This window comes from Macaca mulatta, chromosome 20 (assembly GCF_049350105.2).
Source record: "Macaca mulatta isolate MMU2019108-1 chromosome 20, T2T-MMU8v2.0, whole genome shotgun sequence".
Classification (NCBI taxonomy): domain Eukaryota; kingdom Metazoa; phylum Chordata; class Mammalia; order Primates; family Cercopithecidae; genus Macaca; species Macaca mulatta.
Window position 1 is genome coordinate 73,752,585 of NC_133425.1, and position 19,746 is coordinate 73,772,330.

Here is a 19,746-nt window from a genome sequence, read left to right on the forward strand (position 1 = left end):
AGTGTTCCCTTGTGAGAGAATTTTAGGCCTTCAGATCCTAGACTTCCCAGATGGTATCATAATTATTTTTATATTCTATTTATCTCTGTCTTTTGTGTTACTTTCAGGGATAGTTCTTCTAGGCTTTCCGTGGACTTTTTTTTCCTTTGTTACATTTTTAATTTCTGAACTTTTTTTGCGGGGGGTGGTTGCTGTTTCCTTTTCGTTTAATAACATTGTATTCTCGTTTCATGGATGACATGACTCTTTTATCGCTCTCATGTTAATTGTTTTAATTTTTATTCTCTCTATGGCTTCTATCTTCTCAAAATTGTTTTCATTTGTTTTGGTCATTGTGTTTGATGGTAGTCTTTTTTTTTTTTTTTTTTGAGATGGAGTCTGACTCTGTCATCTAGGCTGTAGTTCAGTGGTGTGATCTTGGCTCACTGCACCTCAACCTCCCAGGTTCAAGCAATTCTCCTGCCTTAGCCTCCCAAGTCGCTGGGACTACAGGTGTGTGTCACCATGCCAAACTAATTTTTTTTTTTTTTTGTATTTTTAGTAGAGATGGAGGCCAGACTGGTCTTGAACTCCTGACCTCAGGTGATCTTTCTGTCTCAGCCTCCCAATGTGCTAGGATTACATGCATGAGCCACCACACCTGGCCTGTTGATAAAGTCTTTCCCCAAATGTTCTGATCTGTGGATGTCTGTTTCTATCTAAGAGTAGAATTCAAAATTACTGCTGCCAACTCTTAGCATATGGCCACGGCCAGTTAACTGTGGACTCCTCTGAAGGATGATCTGGCTGGACTATTTCTTGGGAAAACCACTGTGTTTGAATGTTTGCATGTTTCCTGTTGGTAGGACAAATATCCCAGAGGAGGATCTTTTCATATTCTGCTTGGGGAGGGTGTAGCTGTGACTGCTAGAGTTCTAGAGCCAAGTGAGGGGAGAGTGCTGAGTCTTTGCATTCGGTAGGTAAACACTGATAAAATCTGTGTTTTCAGTATCATGCCACTGTTCTCACCTGTCTATGTTCTCTTCAGATAATACACTTTTGTCATTTTTCTGGAGATAGGAAGTGATGGTACCCTGTTGGGCTGAGTGGGGAGGGATTCTCCAGGTGTACATAGCTGACACACAGGTTTCTAAAAGGTGGTCTTTCGCCCCCATTTTCAGAAGTACCAGGTTCCACAGTTGCTGAACCTTTGCTGGCTCTCTGATAGGAATTGTGTTACTTCTCAGCTGTCCCCATGGCTAGCTTAAGATTCAGCTCTCTTGAATCTCTTAAGTCACTTCCTAGTTGTCCATCAGCTTTCCAGCATCCAACTTTAATTTTTTTTTTCTTTTTTAATAGAGATGAGGTCTCATTTTGTTGCCCAGGCTGGTCTCACTGTAATTCCTGGGCTCAAGTTACCCTCTTGCCTTGGCCTCCCAAACTGCTGGGATTATAGGCATGAATCGCTGTGCCTGGCCTCAACTTTAAATTTTTATATTGAATAATCTTTGATTTGTATCGTCGTGTTGTTTTATAGCAGTTACTGCTATTTTAGTGAGATTTGGGATGAAAATTTTAAAAAATGAATATGTGTAATCCACCACGTTTGTTCCTTTTCTTTTTATGTTACTTATTCTTTTAAGCTTGTCTTAGATGTGAGTGATATGTTTTATTTTGCTGGGAGAACAATTTGGGAAAATTTCAGTAGAAAACCATAAGTTTCTTCGTGTGTGTGTACCTAGGGCTCTGAATCACTGTTGTCACTTAGGGAGTGGACAGGAAGTGATGCTGAGATAAGTCTGGATGGGATAGGTGGGCAACACGCAGGAGAAACCTCCTGGGAAAGGTGAGCAAGGGCACACAGGTGAGACATAGCACAGAGTAGGGAAACCTCCATGGGTGGCAGGCCAGTGTTCCTGAGGAATGTGCGCATGTTCGAGGCCAAATAGATGAGTCTCTATTGGGTTTGGCCTCTCCATAATCCAGAGGAATATTCATGGAAAGTTAACAGGGCATGGTGGTGCACACCTGTCATTCTAGCACAATGGGAGGCTGAGATGAAAGGGTTGCTTGACTTACAGGAGTTCAAGATCAGCCTCGGCAACATAGTAAGACCTTATCTCTACTTAAAAAAAAAAAGCAAAAAACCAGCTTCGGCAACATAGTATGACCTTATCTCTACTTTAAAAAAAAAAAAATGCTGGGCCTGGTTGTGCTCACCAGCTACCAGCTACTTGGGAGGCTGAGGCAGTAGAATTGCTTGAGCCTGGGAGATCAAGGCTACAGTGAGCTGCGACTGTGCCATTGCACTCTAGTTCAGGCAGCAGAATGAGACCATGTCTCAAAAGAATGTTAAAGGAGAAATACAGACTATTGAAAAAGGAAGGCTGAATGCTTTATCAGAAAAGTGGATTTGGAGGGGACCTTTCGGGGTCTTTTAGTCAGGGTACATAAGTGTCAGCTGCTACAACAAACAACTTGAAACATCTCAATATCTTCATACAACGAAGACTGATTTGTTCCTTTCATTGTGTATCCAGTGTGAACTGGCAGGAAGGTTCCTCCTTCACAGCTACTCAGGAAGGCAGACTGAAGGGAACTCCACTATCTTGGAGCTACGCTCTAAAACAAATGGCCTCCAAAGTCAAGGACTCTGTAACAAAGGATGAAGCAGCTTTTTATTTTTATTTTTTGAGATGGAGTCTCGCTTTGTCACCCAGGCTGGAGTGCAGTGGCGCGATCTCGACTTGCTGCAAGCTCCGCCTCTGGGGTTCACGCCATTCTCCTGTCTCAGCCTCCTGAGTAGCTGGGACTACAGGCTCCAGACACTGCGCCCGGCTAATTTTTTAGTATTTTTAGTAGAGACGGGGTTTCACCGTGTTAGCCAGGATGGTCTCGATCTCCTGACCTCGTGATCCGCCCATCTCGGCCTCCCAAGAAGCAGCATTTTTTATGGGCAGATTTGGAAGTGGCGTTTGTTGCTTCTATCAACATTCCACTGGCCAGAGTGAGTTCCTGGCCCCTGTCTAATTATGAGGGAGGCTGAGATGTGAGAAGCACGTGGGTGTTGGGAGAGCACTAAAGATCTCTAGCCGAGAAGCATGACCTCCAGCCAAGTAAGACAGGGAAACCCAGAAAAATGAGTCATTCACAGAATTTCTGGCATCAGAATCTGATTCCCAGGCATGCTTTCCACCAAACCCATAGGCATTTGCACCCCAGGGATAGCACCATTACTACCAAAAATTGCAGGTTTGAAAGGGTACCTAAAAACAAGTCAGCAGCTTGTCCCATTCCACCATCATCCTGCCGTCAACACTGAGGTGTCAGAGTAGCAGTAGAGTCACATATTTCTTAGTGAGGGGGCCTAGATGATCCTTTTTGTGCTCGAGGATCTGAGTTCATTTCATGAAACTGAGGCAGCTTCTTGGAGTTACAAACTCACCTTGAGATGGGCCGTGCAGATGATGAGAAAGGTATTTTGGCACATATAAAAAACTGCTCAGCACAGCTGGTGTTTGTATTTCCTGTGACATGAACCATGCCCATCCAGTGGGCCACACAACGTTCCCACTGCCTTGTTGGCTTGTTTTTCTTTTGTTTTCTTTTCAACATGAGCCTCATGAGACAACATGACGACATGAGACAATTGACAACACGAGAATTGACTGACAAAGAATTGACCGAAAAGAATGCAAGATTGCAGGAGGCAAGAATGCAGGATGCAAGATTGTGCAATGGCACCATGACTCTGTTTGCCTTCTGGGTGTCCTCTGTGTGCTCTCAGCAGTGTTCCCGATGTGGAGGATCTTCTTCTGTGTGTGTGCCCTCTGCTGTTGCAAGTTGCCTGTCACCCATGATGCTGTGCTGATTGAGCAAACTAATCCATAACCCACCGCCACGTTCCTCAGCTACTTGCTTCTAGGCACTTTAAACGGTCGGTGCACAGGTCCTCATTTTTCTCAGGCTTCCATTTCCATATTAATTATCAATCAATCACTGATGGCCAGCTGTCAACAGGCACCATTTTTGGTGGGACCTGAAGATGTATATCCCTTGTTTTCAGATTCTTTGTCTCTCATCATGTAACAGGATGCTCTGAGCTGGTTCTTAATGCTTCTGGGCGTAGCCCCCTTGAGTCTTCATTATGGCAAATCTAGTGCAGGTGCTGAGAGGAGGTAACTCTTTAAAGGGACAGGATTTGGAAACGTGGCTTCATGGACAGCGTTTTAGTATATTTCTGTATATTTAGCACATTTGTGTATGGATATACACCCAGCTAGGGACCTCTTTAATGGTCATTCATTTGGGAGATGACCTTTGGTTCCTAAACTTTGGTGGACATGCCAAGGGATAAAGAAGTGACTTGCTGTCAGTTCTTTGTCATTCAGCTGTTTTAATATTAATATGATGCCAGTTTGGCCTTGAAAAGTTTCCCTTTTGCTGAGAAATTATTATGATGGTGACAATGATGACTATTCCAATGACCCTCGGTTGGAGCAATGCAGTCTAAATGTAGTTGCATCATTTTCTTTCTTCGTTTGCCTTCCTCCCTTGCTCTTTTTCTGCCCCTCATGCCTGCTTCTTCCTCCCACATCACCCCACCTTTTTTTTTTCTCCCCACCATCAAGAAATGTTCCAGAACTCCATTATTCTTCCTCACCACGGTCAAGTATATCATCCTAAGGGCAGAGGGTGAAGGTGCGTAATTAGTGCGTTTTACCAGAGTGAGCATTGTCCTCGGGCAGGTGCAGGGGAGAATGGCTGGTATTTATGAATGAATGGCAGCATTTTGACAGGATGATGAATAAATATGCTGGGCTCAGAGAACTCTGAGTGATAAGCATTTCTTTGTGGTCTGGTAAGTGATGACACCCACCGCTTAATTTCTTTAAAATCTGCATTTGTCAATTTTGTGTTTTTTTATTTGAAAGGTATTTGCTTAAATAAATAGGCTATATAAATCTAGCTCCCAATGTCCATTTTCAAATGATTTCCAGCAAGGAAGGTGGAATTACCACAAGGAACCTGTTCTTTTATGTTTCTGCTTAGATGACTGGGTCTATACCAGGCTTTATTTAAAGGAACATAAGAAATGCCATTTACCTTTACCATGAATGGGAATCTTTGCCTGTGACTCTATCATGTGAATTAGCAGAGCTTGGCTATTATTCCTCTACTTCGGTAGATACCGACTGCACAGAAGGGAACCGCACTTTCAGTGAGTACCTATGTGCTGGGCACTTAGCTGGTTTTTACACACATACCTCATTTGAAGGGAAGGAATTGACTGAAAAGAATTCTGCATTCCAGCTTCCCAACTCAATTGCCATTTGGCCTTGATAAATCTATGCTTTCTCACTTTTTCCTTATTTAAAATTAGAGAGAAGTGCATCAAGCTCTTGCTAATGTGTCAGGCCTTCCTAAGATGTCTGAAGAAGTTAATTTGGTGAACATGGGCTTCAGGGTCAGACTATTAGTGTTCCAGTCTCAATACTATCACTTCCTTGCTGCGGGAACTCTGGAAAGTCACTTAACTTCTCTGAGCAAGCTTCCATTTTTCCGGGTGAAAGAGGGAGTTAATCATAGTCCCCATTTGATAAGATCGGTGTGGAAAGTACAGTGCTTCATGGACCTAAAGTACCTGGGAGATTGTCCTGGATATCATTAACTTATAAAGTTGACTGTGGTTATTGGTACAACTAGCATGACTGTCAAATCAGTCAGGTGGCTGAGGAGCAGTACGTGGAGGTGTACAGAGTGCGGGCCTCAGAGCCGCAGACCTTCTGCTCAATCTCCAGCAAGCTAACCTCTCTGGACAACATATTCCTCATCTGTAAAAGGGAGACTTCAGTCTTATTTGGCAAAAGTCACAATTACTTTTGCATCAAAGTAATAGAATTAAGTAAAATAAGGCTGGACATGCTGGCTGATACCTTTAATCCCAGCACTTTGCGTGGCCAAGGTGGGCAGATTACTTGAGCCCATGAGTTGGTGACCAGCCTGAGCACCATGGCAAAACCCCATCTCTACCAAAAACAAACAAGCAAAAAACATTTAGTCGATGTAATGGCACACCTGTAGTCCCAGCTACTCGGGAGGCTGAGGTGGGAGGATTGACTGAGCCTGGGAAATCAAGGCTGCAGTGAGCTGTGATCCTGCCTCTGCACCTCAGTCTGGGTGGCAGAGCAAGACCCTGTCTCAAAAAAAAAAAAAAGAAAAAAGAAAAAGAAAATAATGCATGGGAAGTCCCTTATACAGTTCTTGATGTGGGTAGACACTCAGTGAAATGAACATTAATACTGTTCTTAATTCTGAAAACAGGGCCATTTGAATGCTCACTTTGATCTTTTTTAAAGGAAAAATTTGAGGCATTTGAGACATGCCTTTTGCTTACTTGCTTGGATTGGTTTGATCAACTTTGTTGCGGTCTAATTTATGTACAGTAAATTGCATCCATTTAAATACACAATTCAATGAGTTTTGACAGATGCACATACCCATGAAACCACCACCAAAATTAAAAAAAAATAGAACATTTCCATCACCTCAAAAAGATTTCAAATGCCACTTCTGTGGTGTATGACTCTGTGAATCCAGACAGCCCCCGCTCTAGGAAAACCCGGGTCTGTTTGCTGTCACTATTGATCAATTTGCATTTTCTAGAATTTTAGATAAGTGAAGCTTTAATAGTACTTGTTCTGCATCTGGTTTCTTTCACTCCACATAATGACCTTGGGATGTGCCCCTGCTGCTGCCTGTGTCAGTGGCTCACTGATCCTCATTGGTGAGTACTATTCCATTGCGTGGAGAAACCACATTTAAAAAAATACCTAATTACCTGCTGATAGACATTTGGGTTGTTTCCAGTTTTTAGCTGTTTTGTAAATGGATACTACTGTGAACAAAGCCAGCGTGAATATTCATGCACTGGTCTTTGTGTGGACATATATCTGTTTTATCTTGGGATAATGCTCTGGAGTGGAATGGGGAGGGTGGTCCGTCCTTATAGGGCTATGTTTAACTTTGTGAGAGGTTGGCAAATATTTCCCTAAACTGGTCATCCCATTTTACATTCTTGCCAACAGTGTTTAAGGCTACACTTCCTCTATGTCCTTAATAATACTTGATATTATCAGTCTTTTAAATTTTCTGTTTGAGTACATAGTGGTGTTTTGTTGTATTATTTTTTAATTGTGAAATATGTGACTAATGATGAGTAACGATGTTGAACGTGAAAACTATGCTTATTGGTCATATCTATGTTATTTTATTACTTTTTTTTTTTTGAGATGGAGTCTCGCTCTGTTGCCCAGTCTGGAGGGCAGTGGTGTGATGTTGGCTTACTGCAACCTCTGTCTCCTGGGTTCAAGTGATTCTCCTGCCTCAGTCTTCCAAGTAGCTGGTGTTACAGAAGCGTGCCACTACACCTGGCTAATTTTTGTATTGTTTTATTTTACTTTTTTAGTAGAGATAGGGTTTCACCATGTTGGTCAGGCTGGTCTCGACTCCTGAACTCAGGTGATCTGCCTGCCACGGCCTCCCGAAGTGCTGGGATTACAGGCATGAACCATTGCGCCGGGCGGTTATATCTCTTTTTTGCATTTTTGTGGGAGTGGGGGTAATAGGTTTATTGAGATACAATTCATATACCACACAGTTTCATTTTTAGTGTATTGACAGGTGTGCAGTCATCACAATCAAGCCATAGCTTCTTTTAAACTTTGTCTTCCTTCTCTTTTTAATCATCCCCTTCCCCCACCCCTCAATTCTCTTTCTATCCTTTAAATGTCAGTGTCCCCCACAATTCTTTTGTTGACCCTTTCTCTCTTAGGCCAATACTCCTTGCCCTGTATATCATCCCCATTCCCAAGATTTCAGTCATCAAATCCATTCCAATCTGACTCCTGTATCCGTATGTCCAGTTCCAAGTATCTGTCCCTGGTATTGGTCCCAGGTTATTCGCACCTCATATGTCTTTGGCCGAGCACTCTTGGCAGCTCATAAAGTCCGGCTGTTACCCCCACAATGTCCCCCTACACATCATTCATGTCCCTCCCTGACATCCCCACCTCTTGCATGTTCCTGAGCCTTTTAGGGGTGTTGCATCTTTCTGACCTTCCCAGTCTCAAGCCCAAGGCGACACTTGATAAATATTCATCTAATAAATAAATGAACTTGTATTCTCCAAATTGCTTGAAAATATGCTTCACTTTTATCTTTTTTAGAAATTAATTGCATTACTATCTTATTAAAGGTCAAGAAAAATAATTCTTACCGCAGTTCATGAGACTGCTAAACAGTGGCCCTGGCAACTTCTGATTATAATTTTAGAAATATTTCTAACCTCTGGCCTTTTTTCTTATCTCTACTTAAAGCTTTTCTGGAAGGAATTCAATTTCCGCCTTCCTTAATGTTCCTTAAATGTTGTACATATCTTAAAAGTGGATTCCCCATAAAACAATATGGATTATGGTCTTACTCTGTTTAACGGTATGAAAGCTCGCCTGAAAGGACAAGAATAAGACTCTTAAAATCGTGCCCAAGTTTTAAAGGAATATAAAACTTTCTCTTTAAAAATATACCTTTCTGCTTTCATCCCCTAACCCACAAAGCTCAAGTCTAGTTTAATTCAGACTTGGAAATGGTTCTTTTATTATTGCTCCCTGCAATGGGAACAGAGCTGAGGCTCCCAGGGTCTGGAGACATGAAAATACCTTTGCTTCTGGGCCATAGCTGTGTTTCTTCTTAACAAGGCAGAAGCCCAAAAGAGACTTCATGTACTGTGACTGTAATAAAGAGGGTTGTAAGTAGAGAAGCTGGAATTTGAAAGGTTATGTACAACTCAAGCTGCCTCTATAACGTCCCTTATATCCAGGAAAGAGTAGCAAAGAGCCATCCCAGCAGATAGCTTGAGGGTGGGGTAGGGGGATAGGTTGTTGGTGATAGGGAATAAGAGGAAACGGATCATAGAGGCAAAGAGTTCAATTCATGTACTGATACGGCGTTTATTTTATTTTAGTTTTTTGAGACAGGGTGTCTGTTGCTCAGGCTGGATGGAGTGCAGTGGTGCAATCTGAGCTCACTGCAACCTCTGCCTCCTGAGCTCAGGCAGTCCTCCTGCCTCAGCCCCTAGAGTAGCTGGGACTAGAGGCACCTACCACTACTCCCAGTTAATTAATATATTTTTTGTAGAGATGGGCTTTCCCTGTGTTGCCCAGGCTGGTCTCTAACTCCTGAGCTCAAGCGATCCACCTGCCTCTGCCTCCCAAAGTGCTAGGATTACAGGCATAAGCCACAGTGCCAGGCCCTGATGTGATGTTTAAATTCAGAAATTGGGAAGGATGGTCACGTAGCTATAACCAAAATATAAGAGCAAAAGAAAGACTTGTATCTGTTGTTAGTGAGTTTGTGTGGTGATAATACATTAATGGAGGCAATAGAGAGTTGGAAATCAGGGTGGTTTCCAACTAGCCCAGCAGAGGAGAAAAGAGGAAGCCTGAACGAGGGCCACATTGCAGATAGAGGCTGCTGTATTGGTTGGCTCAGGCTACCGTAACAAAATATCACAGGCTGGATGACTTGAACAACAAAAATGTATTTTCTCATCGTTCTAGAACCTAGAATTCCAAGGTCAAGGTGCCAGCACAGTTGCTTTGTTCTGAGGTCTCCCTCGGCTTGCAGACAGCGGCCTTCTAACTGTGTTCTCACATGACCCCCCACTGTGTGCACGCATCCCTGGTTTCTTTACCTGTCTCCAGGTGTCCTCTTCTTTGAAGGACATGAGTCACATTGCACTAGGACTTTCCCTGATGGCCTCATTTTTTATGTAATCACCTCTGTAAAGGCTGTGCCTCCAAATACAGTCACATTCTGAAGTAGTAGGGGTTAGGTTTTCGGCATATGAATTTTGGGGGAAAAGAATCCAGCTAATAACAGTTAAAGATGAGACTATAACAAATACCACTGCCTAATGTTTGCCTGGGGATACTGTGTTTCTCACAGACCATCAGCATCCTTATCTCACTTAATCTCTGCCCCACAGTTTAGGAGAAGCCAGGAGGAGGTCCTAGTCAGCTGATAGGAGATTACATGGCCCTGATTGTCTTGTCTGGTGCTGCAGGCCATCTTCACAGCCTTGCCACATCCCTTCCCATTTATCCATGGGGTGGCTTGAGCCCTAATGGTGCACCCTTCCAACAATCCTTCATCCTTCCCAGACCTTTCATCATCCAACCGAAATTTGCAATTGTTTCAGTGATTGAAATTATGCTTGGAGTGCAGGCGTCATGGATGAAATAGCAATGCCTTGGGGTGACGAATTCAGTGTAGAAATAATTCTAGCAAGACCAATGATGTGAAAACAATGACTCTCAACTTTGAGCTATATTGATTTTGTATTTCTGGGCTCGGCTTTTGACTCACAGTCTCATTCCCCAGAAATAATCCCTGTTAACATATTTTGGTTTGTGGCACGGAAGTTCTTTCTCTTCTGTAAATTACCTAATGCCCATACAATACAGATGCCTGCATTTGTACACTTCTAAGTCAAATAGCATTGTACTGTGTATTATTCTCTAGTAACCTGCTTTTTATTGAACTTAATGATAAATTGTAAACATTCGACCATGTCAGTAAGGTTTCTTACCATGATCTGCAACAGCTAGGCAATATTCTATCATATGGGTATACCATAATTTTCTCAATCCACAATCTCATCAGAGTCCCCATAGTTGCCTGATACGTCTCCATCAGTTGTGAGGTATGTTTCAAATGATTTATTACTAGAAATTCTTAGCAGAAGTTTGTAAATTTACTCAAACTACTTTATTGATATATAACACAGATACCATATACTTTGCCCGTTCAAAATGTGCAATTCAGTGCTTTCAGTATATTCAGAGTGATGCAGCTTTCCCCACAGTCAAGTTTAGAATGTTTTCATTTTCCCAGAAAGAAACCCTTGGCTGGCATCCTTTTCCCCACTTGCTTTTTTCTCCATCCCCAACCTCTGTCCCAGCCCCAGGCAAACACTCATCTACTTTCTGTCTCTATATAGATTTGCCTATTCTAGACCTCTCGTATAAATAAATCAGATACTTTGTGGCCTTTTGTGTCTCAATCCTTTCACTTAGCATCATGTTTTCAAGGGTCATCCATGTTGTAGCATGTATCAGTACTTCCTTTTTCAGGGCGGAATAATGTTCCATTATATGTATATACCACATTTCATCTATCCATTCAGTTCATGGACAGGTGGGCTGGTTCCACGTTTTGGCTATTGTCAGTAATGCTGCCACGTACACTTGTTTACACACTTTTTTTTTTTTGGAGACAGAGTCTCACTCTGTCACCCAGGCTGGAGTGCAGTGGCGTGATCTCAGCTCACTGCAAGCTCCGCCTCCTGGGTTCACACCATTCTCCTGCCTCAGCCTCCCGAGTAGCTGGGACTACAGGCGCCCGCCACCATGCCCGGCTAATTTTGTTTTTGTATTTTTAGTAGAGATGGGGTTTCACTGTTTTAGCGGGGATTGTCTTGATCTCCTGACCTTGTGATCCGCCCGCCTCGGCCTCCCAAAGTTCTGGGATTACAGGCATGAACCACTGTGCCTGGCCTACACATTTTTGTGTGGATATAGGTTTTCCTTTTTTGGGGTATGCACCTAGGAGTGCAGTTTCTGGATCACAAGGAATTCCTTGTTTAACCTTTTGAGGAGCCACTAGACTATTCTCCACAGCAGCTGCACCCATCTACATTCTAACCAGCAGTGTATGAAGGTCTCCACATCTTCACCAATACCTGCTGTCATTTTTCTTCTTAGTCTTGCCATTGTATTGGGTATGAAGCAGTATTGCATTGTGGTTTTGATTTGAATTTTCCTGATGGCTAAGGATATTGAACATCTCTACGTGTGATTATTGGATGGATGATTTTCTTCAGCGGTTGTCAGGTCACCCCTGTAATCATGCCCACCTCATTTTCTTACAGTGCCTTATGTGCTTTTAGGTACATGCCAAGAGCTTACAGAGATCCTTGTGGTTCAGAGGAAACATTCACGTCCCCAACAGACACTCCCAGATTATAATACAGAGGCTAAATTATAGCCCATATCACTTGTCCTTTAAGTCCCTTCACTTTTTTGTGCTACAAGAGTTTGAGAATAATAATTCTGCAGAAAAAAGTACCCATTGTCTGGCAGTTGTGTAAGGTAGAAAGCGGGGATGCCCAGCTGCATTGGTTTAGCCAGAACTGTGGCCATAAAACCTGCCTAGCCCCCCGGCATGGGGTGAGGGGGATATCATATAAGCTTCAGGTGGGGCAGAAGGGTTGTGTGCCCCTGTGCCGGCGGGAGTATTCAGGAAGCAAGCTGACTCTGCTTTTCTTCTAAATATTTAACATTCATTGATGGCATGGATCTTGACTAAGCGAAGCAGGTGCTGGCTCTAAATTGCACATAGCTCCTGAATATCAGCCCTGCTTGGCTGTGCATGTGTTTTTTGTTAGTTTTTGAGACAAAGTCTCACTCTGTCACCCAGGCTGCAATGCAGTGGCACGATGTTGGCTCACTGGAACCCCTGCCTCCCAGGTTCAAGTGATTCTCCTGCCCCAGGCTCCCCAGTCTCTGGGATTACAGATGTGTGCCACCAGGCCCAGCTAATTTTTATATTTTTACTGGAGAAAATGGGGTTTCACCATGTTGGCCAGGTTGGTCTCGAACTCCTGACCTCAGGTGATGTGCCCTGCTCAGCCTCCGAAAGTGCTGGGATTATAGGCATGAGCCACCATGCACAGCAGTATGTTTGCTTTTCTTAAAACCTAGACCCAGAGTCGAACACTGGAATGTCTGATGGTAGCAGTTCGTCAAGTGGGCTTTGGAGTCAGCAAGACAGTAGAGAGTGGTGGAGACTGTGGTGCACAGGAGGGTCTGTACCTCATCTCAAGGAAGAGCTGCAACTCCGCCTACCCGATTGTGAAAATGTCAGCATATATAGGCCAGATGTTGGCTTCTCTGTCTTAATTTTTCACAGGAGCCAGAAGTTTGAATGTGCAATGCGAAATCTTAGAAATAAAAAATGGTACATAACTGTATTTTGTTTCCTCTCTCCGCTGTAACAAATTTTCTCAACATGAGTGACTGAGAACCACACGAAAAGTTACACTTCACAGTTTCGGATGTCAGTGGTCCAAAATAGGTCTCAGTGGGATAAAATCAATGTGTCAGCAGGACGCCATTTCTTTCTCTGGGCTCTAGGAGAGTGCCCACTTCCTTGCTGTTGCCAGCTTCCAGGGACTGCCCAAATCCTTTGGCTCATGGCCCCTTCCTCTGTCTTCAAAGCCAGGGATGACTGCTGAAGTGCTTCTCAAACTGCTCTGTCCCTGGTTCTCTCTCTCCTGCTTCTAAGGAACCTTGTGACTTCAGGGAGCCTACCCTGATAATCCGGGATAATCTCCCCATGGAAAGGTCAGCCAATGAGCAGCCTTAATACCATCTACAACCTTAATTACCTTTTGCTATGTAGCATAACATATTTACAGATTTCAGGGATTAGTGCATGAACATCCTGGGGCAGAGGGTATTCCACATATAGCAGTACCCATAATGTGTATGCTTCTTAAAGAACGCATGAGTCTTAAATGTATTCTGCGTCCTTCGAGTGTATAGCAGATTTAGATCTATCCTTCTGGATCGGTGGTTGATTGAATATTGGCTCTACGAAGAAACAGGATAGGAGTGTAGAGAAAAGATCAATCATAGCACTAGTTTATAGCTTATTTTATTCTTTAATGATTTTTAAACATTTCTCTCACTTACTTAAAAAGCAGTCTTAGAAATTAACTGGAATGGGTAATTTATTCCTGTTTCTTTTGTAAAATAATGGCACTTTGTAACTCAGATTTTTGTATGAGGAATAAATAAGATACTGTCTGTTTGCCTTTCATCTTTCTTTCTGTGGTCCAGCCAGCCAGCTAACTATGCATTCCTTTTCCTGCCTTTTCATCACAACACCTATCTTAGCAACTCTTCATTGCTGCTTTGCAAAGAGGTTTTGAGATTGTTTAGGGAGGGCCCCATGTATATTACTACAATAGAAAAAGACACAGGTGAGCCTATTAGGATTAAGGGAAAATCAAGTAAATCGAGAGGTAAAGCACTGTCCAGAAATAGTGGCCAGAAGGTATGAACAGATGCCACAGCTGGGCTGAAGAGTTATCTGTGAGCCTTCTAGGGGTGCAAGCCAAGAGAAAGACAGCGAGTTCACCAAATCTATCGATTAATAGAAATCATCCAGCAGTAGCGACACTATTCAATGTTCAATACATAGCACCTTTCTGTCCCTCCTCCTCTTGCCAACTGGAATAGGGTTAGTAAGCCAAAGGCTCTCTGAAATAACCCTTAGCTATATTCTTGGTATTTACCAAGGAATTTACCAATATGCAAAGACTTCGGGATAATTACTATTACCTTTGCCCTTATCTGCAGTAATATTATGAAGATTAGAAATGCAACTCTCTGTCTTCAAGAATTGTAGTCTGTGGCTCACCTTGGAGAAGAACTTTAAGAGCTTAAGTGAGCAGGCTCACCTGACTTTGCTCAGAGCCACATCACCTGCAGGCAGGATCCGCAAGGTCAGCAGTTAGCGTCAAGTTGCACAGCCTGGGTTTGGGTGGCGTTCGCTTTACCCTTGCCCTTGATGTGGTGCCGCGTTGTCAGGATTCTCGTAAAATTCCTGGGTGATGGCTTCTTCTGTTCTCTTTATTTCCTTAAGTGAACATCTGTCTAATTGTTCACCTCCATCGCTTTAGTGCTTTCCTCATGCTTTCTCTCTTTCCAGACAATAAACTTTATTTTCTTCATAAGAATTCAGTCTACGCAAGGGTATTAGGCAGCTTGTTTGCACCTTTTAATTCCTGGATGTTTTCCAGAAGGGCTCTTTGCAGTAGTTCCAATGGGTTCATCTGTGAATCAGGGAAGACACTGCAGCTTTGTGTTTGGGTTTTTATCAGTTACCTTCTGTTTGTAAACATCTGTTTGGAAATGTTTGCTGGTGCCCACCCCAGTGCCCCCCACCCCCACCAGAAATAAAGGGATGAATCTCTTTTTGCTTGGCAGAGGGAGAAGACAGTGTCTTCTGATGTGCTTAAGTTTTTTTTTTTTTTTTTCCTGTCAGGTGCATAGGTATGTGACTGAAACCCATAGACTTTGTACATATTGTCAAATGACTTCCCAGAGGGACTCAGGCACTTTATTTCATTAATGGCGATGAAGCCCGTTAATCCACTCATTACCGCAGTTTAATTTTGATGCTGGTTTTTGATGATGTATTGAAAAACTGTATAAACTGGCAATTACAACTGGAAAACGTTTCTAGTTTAGAAGAGATCCTTATTTTTCATATGCTTAGAAATATCCCGCAAACCACTTTTTAAGGCTTTTTATCACATTTTACTCTTAATCTTTCTGAATTCCTTATTACATTTTTCCTGATAAATACTTGGATTTTGTTTTGTGGTCCAATGTAAGAATATTCTTAAAATAGGTAAACTATTATGTTTGTCATTATATTCTCTCATTCTGTTAAATTTTGTTTTCTATTTTTCATGTTTATGGGTTTTTCTAGATGGCCTGTCTTAAAAACTTTTTGGTATTTTTGATTAAATTTTCACATATCTTCTAAAATAGAGATGACAGCCAGGTGCGGTAGGGCATGCCTGTAATCCCAGCACTTTCGGAGGCCACGGTGAGGAGATAACCTTAGGTCAGGAGTTCAAGACCAGCATGGGCAACACGGTGAAGCTCCGTCTCTACTAAAAATACAAAAATCATCCGGGAGTGGTGGTGCATGTCTGTAGTCACAGCTACTTGGAGGCTGAGGCAGGAGAATTGCTTAAACCTGGGAGGTAGAGGTTGCAGTGAGCTGAGATGGAACCACTGCACTTCAGCCTAAGTGACAGACCAAGACTCTGTCTCAAAAGAAAAGAAAAGTAGAGAGGATAGTATAATGAGGCTCCTGTTTGCCAGTCACCCTATACTAACTAATAGCAAACTGCTTTTCTCTCTTGAGTAATTGCTCCTGTGTGTGTGTCTGTATATACAAAAATATGTATGTATACATATATGTATGTATATAGATAAAAATGTATATATGAGACCAGGCGCAGTGGCTCACGCCTGTAATCCCAGCACTTTGGGAGGCCGAGATGGGCAGATCACGAGTTCAGGAGATCGAGACCATCCTGACTAACACGGTGAAACCCTGTCTCTACTAAAAATACAAAAAATTAGCCGGGCGTAGTGGCGGGCGCCTGTAGTCCCAGCTACTCAGGAGATTGAGGCAGGAGAATCGCTTGAGAAGACATGGCGGATGACGTAGACCAGCAGCAAACTATCAACACTTTAGAGGAGCCCCTGGATCTCATCAGGCTTAGCCTCGACAAGCGAATTGATGTGAAAATGAGAAATGGCCGAGAGCTTCGAGGCAGACTACATGCTTATGATCAACATTTACATATGATCTTGGGAGATGTGGAAGAAACTGTGACTACTGTACAAATTAAGAAACATAAGAAGAGATATATAAATCAACAAAACAGAATATTCCAATGCTCTTTGACCGGAGAGATGGCGTTGTCCTGGTTGCCCCTCCACTGAGAGTTGACTGAAACAAAGAATTTGTCCGGTATGGAAAACAGGAGACTTTGTACAGTGGCTTCTCTAAATGTACAAGACATTCAAAAGAAACACCTGTACACGTTTGGATATTAAGAAATAATTCCAGGGATTATTCCACTCCTGAAATGACTTGATTTGCAGATAACTCACAACTTCTTAAGCTAAACAGTATTTTCATTTTTCTCAAGCTCTTCCAATAAATATGACCACCAAGATGCAGAAATTAAAAAAAAAAAAAAAAAGAATCGCTTGAACCGGGAAGGTGGAGGTTGCAGTGAGCCGAGATCATGCCACTGCACTCCAGCTTGGGCAACAGAACCGAGACTCCGTCTCAAAAATAATAATAATAATAAAATAAATGTGCATATATGTATATTTGTGTGAATCATATACACATATATAAAATATATGTAACATATACATATATAACACATTTCTTTTTGTAGTGTATGTGTACCTTGATTTGTTTCACATACTCAAAATACTCAACTTGTTTAAAATAAGAGCACAACCTGTTTAAGTAGTAGAGATTCAAAGTGCTTAATTTTCCTGTGTATTTGTGGACCCGTGAGAAAATCTAAGTCCCTAGGCAGGAAGGAAGGAGATAATGACACATCTCTAGTCTGTTGTAAGTCGCCTACCCTAGACCTCCTCTCCAGTGCTCTGAATGTGGCAGAGGTAGGTGTGGGGCAGTGGGACAGAGAGGTGCGCTTTGAAAGGCTATCACATGGAAACAAAAATTCTGGCTGGGCATGGTGGCTCACGCCTGCAATCCCAGCACTTTGGGGAGGCCAAGGCGAGTGGATTACTAGGTCAGCAGTTGAAGACCAGCCTGGTCAGCATGGTGAAACCCCGTCTCTACTAAAAAGAGAAAAAATTAGCCAGGCATAGTGGCATGAGCCTGTAATCCCAGCGACTCTGGAGGCTGAGGCAGGAGAATTGCTTGAATCTGGGAGGTGGAGGTTGCAGTGAGCCAAGATTGCACCATTGCACTCCAGCCTGGGTGACAGAGCAAGAATCCCATCTAAAAAAAAAAAAACAAAAACTGAAACAAAAGTTGCAATGCATGATATGTTATAAATGGCCGTTCCTAAATGTCACCTACCTTTTTATGGCCATGTATAACTTTGCCTCAATACTACTTGGATTTGCTGAAATCCATTTATTAAATTACAGGGATGGATTTCTAGAAGGCCCAGGCAGGGGTGCTGGCCAGGATACACCAGGCATAGATTCTCCTTTCTCATGAGCCTTCACGGCCCCTAGTTTGAATCTTTGAGTCACTGCAGTAAAGTTCCTGATGTTTGACAGGACTTCTTATGAAGGGGGTCATGTGAGTTGCTAGCTGGGTTCTCTAGATGGTGGTATCATGCCAGCATGGGAGCCACTAGCAGAGAGAACATGCTAGGTTCCATTGAGACTTGACTTTGAGAATAGCACGAGTACTTACCTTTCTCAGTACCACACAAACACACTCCAGAATGCAAAGGAACCTGCACTTCGCCATCTTGCTCCTCCCTGTATAGCCGCTTCTCTTTCCAGTAGTGTTTGTATTTTGGTTCATTCAATCAATGTGGTCAGGAGGCTGGCTTGGTCCCTTCAATCTGTAACCTTCCTGCAACACTATCTTGGTGATGTTATAACCTTGATTTCGAAGGATAGAATTGGTCATAGTCAGAGAAAACGTGGTCTGGGACACATTTGTGGACTGTTTATTCTGTGCTAAACATTTTCATATCATTAATGTTCAAAACAGCTTTGTGGGGTTGGAGATAGGATTATCATTGTTATGATTGTTATTATCAATACTAGCTTTGGTTATTGATCACTTCCACATGCCAGGCACAGTGCTGGGTGCTGTATATTTATTATCTAATTTATTGCTTGCTGCACTCTTGTTGGGTATCTGTAATTACTCCCATTTCACCGGATCTCTGGGTGTTTGGTAAATTAATCATCCAGCATCCAAAGAGCTAACCAGTAGCACAGCTGGGATACAAACTCGGTTAGGCTGACTTCTCTGCCGTTTTCTTGGCTAAGCGGTGGACACATTGAGTAGGAGAAGGCCAGTTACTCCTCTTTGTCAACGATACACCTGGGGACCTGTTCCTGGAGAAGTGGAGTTGTGCATTAGGCCTGGGTAGAACACACATACGTGCACCATATGCATGAGAACTTTCTCATCTTGCTGCATACACTTACAACTAGTTCTTTGTTTTTTTTAAAAAAAAATCCTGCACCGGATAAAATTTTGAATAATACAGAGAAATCTAATTGTCAAGTATCTTCTAAACACATTAATCAACAATTCTCCTACCGAAAGATAACCTCTTGTATTTACCAAAAAAAAAGAAAAAAAAAATGCTGTCACCAGTAGTAAATTCATTCATTTCATTCATGTGTGTTTTACACTCACTCACATACAAAATGTATCTATTTGATTAAATTTAAACTCTGCTAATGCTTTTCTTGGTTGCACAATAACATAGTCACTTTTGTAAATAAAAGAATTATAGCCAGGTGCGGTGTCTCACACCTGTAATCCCAGCACTTTGGCAGGCTGAGGTGGGCAGATCACTTGAGGTCAGGAGTTCGAGACCAGCCTGGCCAACATGGTGAGACCCTATCTCTTCTAAAAATACAAAAATTGGCTGGGTGTGGCGTCACATGCCTGTAATCCCAGCTACTCAGGAGGCTGAGGCCGGAGGTGGAGGTTGCATTGAGCCAAGATAGTGCCACTGTACTCCAGACTGAGCAACAGAGCAAGACTCCGTGTCAAAAAACAAATTTATATATGTGTGTGTGTGTGTGTGTGTGTGTGTGTGTGTGTGTGTATGAATTATAGTTGGAGATACACAAATGAGGAGGGAAAAATAGTTCCATATGTCAGGAACAATCACTGAATTTTATGTAGTTCTTCCTGACTTTTTAAAATTCAAATATATTTATATTTCATAAAGTTGAAGTTTGCATTGTGGTCTGATTTTTTTTTTTTGCCTGGCATATTGTGGCCATGTTTCTATATCAATACATACTCTTTGGCAGTGCGATTGTACTGATTTTACATTATAGCTTCATAACTTACTAAATTAAT

At 42.4% G+C, this 19,746-nt stretch overlaps 1 protein-coding gene and 1 pseudogene across 3 annotated transcripts in view; both read left to right on the forward strand.

The window, feature by feature from the left end:
- WWOX (WW domain containing oxidoreductase) overlaps positions 1 to 19,746 on the forward strand; it is a 1,123,672-nt gene that overhangs the window by 246,670 nt on the left and 857,256 nt on the right. The window lies entirely within an intron of this gene.
- On the forward strand, positions 15,730 to 19,185 carry LOC144337946 (U6 snRNA-associated Sm-like protein LSm3 pseudogene; annotated as a pseudogene).